Raw genomic sequence first — 8546 nt, forward strand, 5'->3', positions numbered from 1 at the left:
GTCCCAGCAGAAGATGCCGGCATGGTTCGGGTTCACCAACTTTTCTCAAAAAGTGACCTTTATAACTGGAAAAAACCATTGCCCCGGGTATCAGGAAGACCCTAAGAGAATGCAGGACCTTTTTGCCTCCATCTCCTGCACACATAACCTTAATTGGGCAGATTGTCAGGCACAGATAGATGTGCTCCTGACCCCAGAAGGAAGGCACATGGTCGTAGAAAAGGCTAAAGCTGAGGCCGACAGACACCAGAAGTACAGGCACTAAATCGGCTAGGGGCAGAGACTCCCCTTGGGGGACACTGGCTGGGATCAGCATACAGCTGAGGGATGGACCTGCCTCATTTATCATAGTGAGCGCCTCTTAGAAGGGTTGAAAAAAGGGATGCCTAAACAAAAAAACCTTACCAAAATAAATGGGATCAAACAAGAACCAACTGAAGATCTCTCTAAGTTTTTGGAAAGAATCTATGAGACTTTTAGACAGTTCACAAACACAGATCCTGAGAGTCCCAAAAACATTCACATGGTGAATATGATTTCTACTGGGTACACTGTCCTGGATATATGGAGAAAACTCCAAATGCTTGAGGAAAGTGTGGAGTTAGGGATCTCACGGCTTGTTGAGCTTGCCTACCAGATATATTCCAGTTGGGACCAGGAACAGGAAAACAGAAACATCACTGATAAGAGAGAGGCTGTATTCCTGGCTGTGGCCTTGCAGGGAAATGGTTCGTATCCTGGCAGCCCAAGAAGAGGAGGATCCCTGAGAGAAGGAGGTGGGAGACTCGGACATCCGATAAACTGAGACTAGTCCACCTGGTGCAAAGAGAGAGGACATTGGAAGACAGAATGCCCTAAATTCCTACACAGACGTAAGAAACAACCTGGGGCTGCCCAGTGCCCCATGATTCTGATGGGGGAAGACTCAGTTTGAGGAAGACTGGAGGCGAGTCCCCCATCTGAGCCTCTGGTTATAATGAAGGTGGGTGGGGAGTCTGTATGGTTTCCAGTGAATGCTGGAGCAACCCACCCTGTCCTGACCCAGAAAAAGAGCCCCCAAAAAACAAACTGTGTCTGTTGCGGGAGTCTCAGGTAAAGGGGAGAATCCTCCCTTCCTCCAGCTTCTAACCTGCTCCATACAAGGGAAGTCATTAGTATATTTTTTTCTCTACATGCCCCACTGTCCCATTCCCTTGCTAGGAAAATATTTGTTGTGCAAACTGCAAGTTGAAATTTCTTTCAATAAAGTGACCATTTTGTCATCTGACGTGATTTCCCTATGTGTTGTAAATCCTATCATTATGTTGTAATGTGATGGATTAGTGGCAGTTACATTGATGAAATCTACAAGGTTAGACAGTATCTTATGCCAATCTCTTTTGAGACAAAAGAGAGAAGTGAGCGGACAGACATGGGACCTCATACCACCGTGAAAGCAGTGCCAGGAACAGAGTGTGTCCTTTGGACCTGAGGATCCTGCTCTGAGAAGCTCCTAGACCAAGGGAAGGTTGATGACACGGACCTTCCTCCAGAGCTGACAGAGAAAGCCTCCCCTGGAGCTGACACCCTGAATTTGGACTTGTAGCCTACTAGACTGTGAGAGAATAAATTTCTCTTTGTTAAAGCCATCCACTTGTGGTATTTCTGTTTTAGCAGCACTAGATGACTAAGACAGAATTTGGTACTGGGAGTGGGGTGCTGCTCTAACAGATACCTAAAATGTGGAAGTCGTTGAAACTGTGAATGGACAGAGGACTCAGAAGGAAGTGAGGAGAGCTGTTAACATCAGAGATGGAGCAGATGGTGAGAAGCAGCAGCAGAGGATTGGCAGCAGCAGAGGACGGACAGCGGAAGAGAGCCAGCAGCAGTAGAACCAGAAGACCAGTGCCAGATAGCACTGGAGCTGACTTACGGAATGAGAGAGCTGAATGCCTTGGCGCAGGAGGCTTCCTGGAGGCCTTGTGTACCTCTGGGCACTTATTGGTGGAACTAGGCTTGCCAACTCATGGAGCAACAGAGCTGAGTGCCTTCCAGCCAAAGTTTAATAGGAGACTTGGGTGCACCCAGGCATTTATCAGTGGAGCTAGAGATTTAGAACACTTGCCCAAACAGGGTAGATGCAGGAGTGAGTCCCAAGTAGCTGAGAGGCCAAGAAACCCAGCAGAAGCTAAAGAGACAAGGAAAGCATAGGATGTAAACAAGGCTAGTGCATTTTTGGTTGTATGCACGTTAGTTATGTTATGTTACCGGGAAGTATAACATCATAACTGTCTTTAGAGATTCTGTATGGTTTAAAGAGGTGTACAGGTGCCAAGCTGACAATGGTTGGACTGTGATAGTTAAGGTTGTGTGTCAATTTGGCTGGGTGATGATTCTCAGTGGTTTGCCAGTTATGTAATGAAGTGATTTGGCAGATATGTACTGATGTAATTTGGCAGTTATGTAATGATATTCTTGTTGTTGTTGTTAGGTGCTGTTGAGTTGCTTCTGACTCATAGCGACCCCATGTACAACAGAATGAAGCACTGCCCAGTCAGGAGCCATTCTCGCAATCATTGTTATGCTTGAGGCCATTGTTGCAGCCATTGTGTCAATCCATCTCATTGACGGCCATCCTCTTTTTTGCTGACCCTCTGCTCTACCAAGCATGATGTTCTTCTCCAGGGACTGGTCCCTCCTGATAACGTATACAAGGTATGTGAAACAAACGGCAAAGTATGTGAGCTTCTAAGGAGCGTTCTGGCTATACTTCTTCCAAAACAGATTTGTTTGTTCTTCTGGCAGTCCATGGTATAGTCAACATTCTTCACAAACACCACAGTTCAGAAGCATCAATTCTTCAGCCGCCTTATTCATTATCCAGTGTTCGCATGCATAAGAGGCAATTGAAAACATGATGGCTTGAGTCAGGCACATCTTAGTCCTTAAAGTAACATCTTTGCTTTTTAACACTTTAAAGAGATCTTTTGCAACAGATTTGCCCAGTGCAATATGTCATCTGATTTCTTGATTGCTGCTTCCTTGGGTATTGATTGTGGATCCAAGTAAAATGAAATCCTTTACAACTTCAATATTTTCTCCATTTATCACGATGTTGCTTATTGTTCCAGTTGTGAGGATTTCTGTTTTCTTTATGTTGAGGTGTAATCCAAACTGAAGGCTGTAGTCTTTGATCTTCATCAGTAAGTGCTTCAAGTCCCCTTCGCTTATCAGCAAGCAAGGTTGTGTCATCTGCATATGACAGGCTGTGAATGAGTCTTCCCTCAATCCTGATGCTGTTCTTCTTCATATAGTCCAGCTTCTCGGATTATTTGCTCAGCATACAGATAGAATAAGTATGGTGAAAGGATACAACCCTGATGCACACCTTTCCTGACTTTAAACCCCTTGTTCTGTTTGAACATCTGCCTCTGGGTCTAAGTACAGGTTCCTCATGAGCAAGCACAAATAGCGATCAGGAATTCCCATTCTTTGCAATGTTATCCATAATTTGTTACAACCCACACAGTCGAATGCATTTGCATAGTCAATAGAACACAGGTAAACATCTTTCTGGTATTCTCTGCTTTCAGCCGGGATCCATCTGATATCAGCAATGATATCTCTTGTTCCTCATCCTCTTCCAAATCCTGCTTGTATTTCTGGCAGTTCCCTAACAATGTACTGCTGAAGCAGCTTTTGAATGATCTTCAGCAAATTTAGTTGTGTGATACTAATGAAGTTCTTTGATAATTTCCGATTCTGTTGGATCATCTTTCTTTGGAATGGGTACAAATGTGGATCTCTTCCAGTTGGTTGACCGGGTAGCTATCTTCCAAATTTCTTGGCGTAGACGAGTCAGCAGTTCCAGCACTGCATCCATTTGTCGAAACGCCTCAATTGGTATTCCATCAATTCAATTTCCGAAGCCTTGTTTTTTGCCAATGCTTTCAGTGCAGCTTGGACCTCTTCCTTCAGTACCATTGGTTCTTGATCATATGCTACCTTCTGAAATGGTTGAATGCCAACCACTTGGTTTTGGTACAGTGACTGTGTATTCCTTCCATCTTCTTTTGAGGCTTTGAGCATTGTTTAGTTATGAAATGATGTCATTATCCTCCATTTTGTGATATAATGTAATCACCTTCATGATGTGATCAATCAGTTGTAAGGGGAGTTTCTTCAGGGGGGTGCCCTCCATTCAATATATATGGACGTTCTGGCAAAACTAACTGGCTTTTCCTTGCTCTGGATCCTGCATCCAGCTTGTCATCATCTGTCCTCTGGTTCTTGGGACTTGAGGTAGGGGCCTACCATATTGTCTGCCAGTTTTGGAGTTCATCAGCCTCCACAGGCTGTGAGCCAGCAGCCTGCTGTCTGACATACAGATCTTGGGCTCCTCACTCCCTACAGCTACATGACTCAGAAGAATGCTCCAGCCTGACGCCTGACCCATGGACTTGAGACATGCCAGGTATACAACTGTGTGAGCCATTTCCTTCAGATAAATCTCTATATACATATGTGAAAGCTGGACAATTAATAAGGAAGACCGAAGAAGAGCTGACACCTTTGAATTGTGGTGTTGGTGAAGAATATCGAATATACCATGGACTGCCAAAAGAACAAACAAATCTGTCTTGGAAGAAGTGCAGCCAGGATGCTCCTTAGAGGCAAGGATGGCGAGACTGCGTCTTACATACTTTGGACGTTTTGTCAGGAGGGATCAGTCTCTGGAGAAGGACATCATGCTTGGCAGAGTACAGGGTCAGCGGAAAAGAGGAAGACCCTCAACGAGGTGGATTGACACGGTGGCTGCAACAACGAGCTCAAGCATAACAACGATTGTGAGGATGGCGCAGGACCGGGCAGTGTTTCATCCTCTTGTGCACAGGGTGGCTATGAGTCGGAACTGACTCGACGGCACCTAACAACAACAACGTATATATCTATGTATGTATATATGTTCACTTTACTGGTTTTGCTTCTCTTAGAGATTACAGCCTTAGGTAGGCTGTTTTCCACCTGTAGAATTAAAAGAGATAGAAAGCTTTCCTTCCATTCATCCTGTCTCTGCCCTGTCCCTGTACCTGCCCCTCTTGATCTAAGCTGATGCGTTTTCTGTTGTAGCAGTTGCTTAGATCCATCAGTGACAGGCTTAATCTCTGAAAAAAGATTGAGTCACCAAGTCCTTGGTGAGAGTTTTAGGGCACATGCACTTGGTGTATACAAAATTTGCCAGATCTTTTAGTTCTGTCTTAATTTTGAACAGTTCATTTTTAAGTTCATCTCTCTTTTTTTTTTACTTCCTTTTTTAAATTGTGCTTTAATGGATGTTTGCAGCTGTTTCTTCTCATTTTGAGTCATGCCACATGAGCAAATGAAGGTCCCAAAAGGCTGACTTCTCCTTCAGCCAATATTTAATTGGATATCTTAAAAGAGGAAGTAGGATTTGCCCAGAAGGAACACAGGCTTTTTGTTTCAAGCCAGTAGCCTTGTGTATAGAGTCGGAGGTTTAGGTCGATGAAACTCCCTGTCTTGCCCTGGGAGTAGTCTCCCCAGCACACACCTGTAGCAGGTTGCAATTTGGCCAGGGATCCAGCCGAGTCTCCTCAGAGCAATTTCCTCTGAGACAAATGCCTGCGGGACTGGATCACAATGGCCAACCTAAAGGGTTTATCTGGGTCCACACACCCTTCTCCCCCTCTGAACTGTATAATTGGAATATTTTTTTTAACTCCAGAGGAATGGGAGATGGTCTTAGAAAAGGCACACCAAGAGGCCGACAGGTTGTATAACCTCAACCCTCAAAATGGTATTAGACTCCTGGCAGCCCAGGCTGTACCTGCTACAGATATGGCTGGGGGCAGGACAGCTAGAATATTATGGAAACTGTTTGACAGCAAGGTGCCCCAAAAGAGAGGAGCCTTAGAAAAGTTCAGTATATTCAACAAGGCTCCAAGAAAAATCCCTCCATCTCCCTAGAACGGGTATGTGAAGCATATCGGTAGTTTACTGATATAAACCCCGAAGACCCCTGAGAATGCCCAGTTAATAAATATGACTTTCATCAGCCATAGTGCTGACACCAGGTGGAAATTTCAAAAGGTAGGAGAAGCTCTAGGAATGAATACTTCACATCTTGTTGAGACTGCCTTTAAGGTCTTCAAAAACTGGGACCAGTACAAGGAAAAAGGCCATGCTTCTGGCAGCAGTTCTCTGGAGTAACCCGCCACCCAGGCAGACCTCCTGCAGGGTAAATCCTAGTGGGCCCCAAAAGAACTTCTGGCCAACCCAAGGCCCCCTAAATAAAGCAAGGCCCCAGAAACTGTGCCTACTGCAAACAAGAAGGCTGCTGGAAACAACAGTACCCCCACAGCCAACCCAGTCTGAGCAAGAAACCCATAACTGGAGCTCCTGCAGCTGTCAGAGGATGACTCAGACTGATGGGGCCCAGGAGCTCCCCTGCAACCCATGAGGAGCCCTGGGCTGCAATAACAGTGGGAGGACAACTTACTGACACAACAAACTAGAGAACTGGAGAACACGGCCTCTGCTGCTGTCCCAGGCATGCAGGAGAACCTCCATCTGCCCCAGGCAGGGACAAGTCTGCAGTCCTAGCCCTCATTCCACTTCAGTGGCAGGGTGGAGAGCCACCAAACACAGGCACAGGCAGCACACAGCTTTAGGGCCTGGCGAGATGTTCACCAACCTCACCTCACATGAAACACTGGCAGGCCTGTGACAGCAAAGAGCATCTTGGCTGGTGGGAGTGGAGGAAAGAAAGACTACTAAGAATGCCTTTCTTGAATAACATACCATAGCCAACAGAGATGGCAGTTATACACTGCCTCGGGCATCAGAAGAGACAGACTCCATAATTAAAGGATCAGGCAGCCATCCAAGCCCCTAGAACAAAAACCCCCACCACTCACCTTGCTCAATCCTCAGCTACCAGAAAACCCCCAGTGCACTGAATGTGACATAAACGGAGCTTGTGAGTGCGGCTTTGACCTTAATAACAGAGCAGAAGACGGATGGTTGCACAATTTCCAAGGACAGGTGTTAATACCAGAACACCTGATGCACCTGATAATAAAGGTAGGTCATGAGATGTTTCACTGGCTAGCCAAACGGATTAAAGGGCCTAATCTACAAAAGACTATCCAGAAAGTAGTGAAGAATCCAAACAGGCCCGCCGCCTCCTATGCCTGGCGTACAAGCCCACGGGACCTGACCCGGGGAAGACTGGCAAGGGGACTTAACAGTTATGCCAATGGCTACAGGGGGTTTGCCTTTACTGGATGGGTAGAAGCCTTTCCCTTCTGAATGGAAAAGGCATCCAAGGTGAGCAAAGCTCTCCTCAATGCCTAGATTTGGCCTACCTTATTCAATTCAAACCAGTGACTGGAGAAGCCTTTGTATCCAAAGTCACGATATTTAGGAATTCTATGGAAGCTACCTGCTCCCTGGAGACCACAGTAACTACTGCATTGACTGTGTGCTAACTAGAAACCTAAGCTAGTGTGGGCAGTGTGGGTGAATACTTGTGTTCTAAGAGACCAGTTTGCCCTGGATCAAGCTGCTACACTGCCCTGTTGAGTGTCCGGATGGTCCCTAGAAGCAGGTTCCACTTGAGCCCCGATGAAATGCTGTATGGGAGAACCTTTCCTTAAGGCTGCCTGGGGATGTGGTGCTTCAGATGATCCTTAAGTAGTCAGGAACTTAGTGTTTCCAGGTATCTTAGGTCACTATATGTCACTCCGGGCTCCATTTACAGTGTTCACAAGCAGGCCATTAACTGGATTGAAGGGAAAATCCCTCTGAGTGTATGAAAGGGCCTGGCAGCAGGAGGAAGCCAATAAAGCTTCTGGTGGCAGTATAACTGAAGGGTCCTGGAGACCATCTGCCTGGGTTCAAATCTTAGCACTGCTAACTTTTGATTTTTGGATCAAGGGGCTTCACTTGCAGATGGCTCAGTTTCCTTATCTGCAAAATGATGGTAAATAACAATGGCCACTTTACAGGGTTATTGTGAAGATTAAATAAGATAAACTGAAAACCACTTAGCTCATTGCCTGGCATGTATTCTTTATAAACTATATTATGCCAGTTAGGCTAGATGTTCCCCAAGACCATGGTCCCCACAGCTCTCAGCCCAGTAATTTGGTCCCTCAGGGGGTTTGGATGTATCTGTGGAACTTCCATGACCTTGCCTTGGACAAGTTGTGCTGGCTTCCCCAGTATTGTGTACTGTCTTACCTTTCACCAAAGTTACCACTTATTCTCTCTCATTTTGTTTTATGGGCCTAATATTTGGCTGAAGGGTGACCCTCAGGCTCCAATTCTGTCCAGTACCCTCTATTGTGATCCCTGTCAGAGCAGTCCGCGGTGGTAGCTGAGCACCATCTAGTTGTGCTAGACTCAGTCTGGTAGAGGCTGTGGTACTTGGGGTTCATTAGTTCTTTGGACTAATCTTTCCCGTGTGTCTTTGGTTTTAAGTCTTCTTTGTCTGCTACTCCCAGCAAGTTAATCATTCCTTGCCTGTTCCTCGGTCCCTAAAACTA

Source organism: Loxodonta africana, chromosome X (assembly GCF_030014295.1).
Source record: "Loxodonta africana isolate mLoxAfr1 chromosome X, mLoxAfr1.hap2, whole genome shotgun sequence".
Taxonomy (NCBI): Eukaryota; Metazoa; Chordata; class Mammalia; order Proboscidea; family Elephantidae; genus Loxodonta; species Loxodonta africana.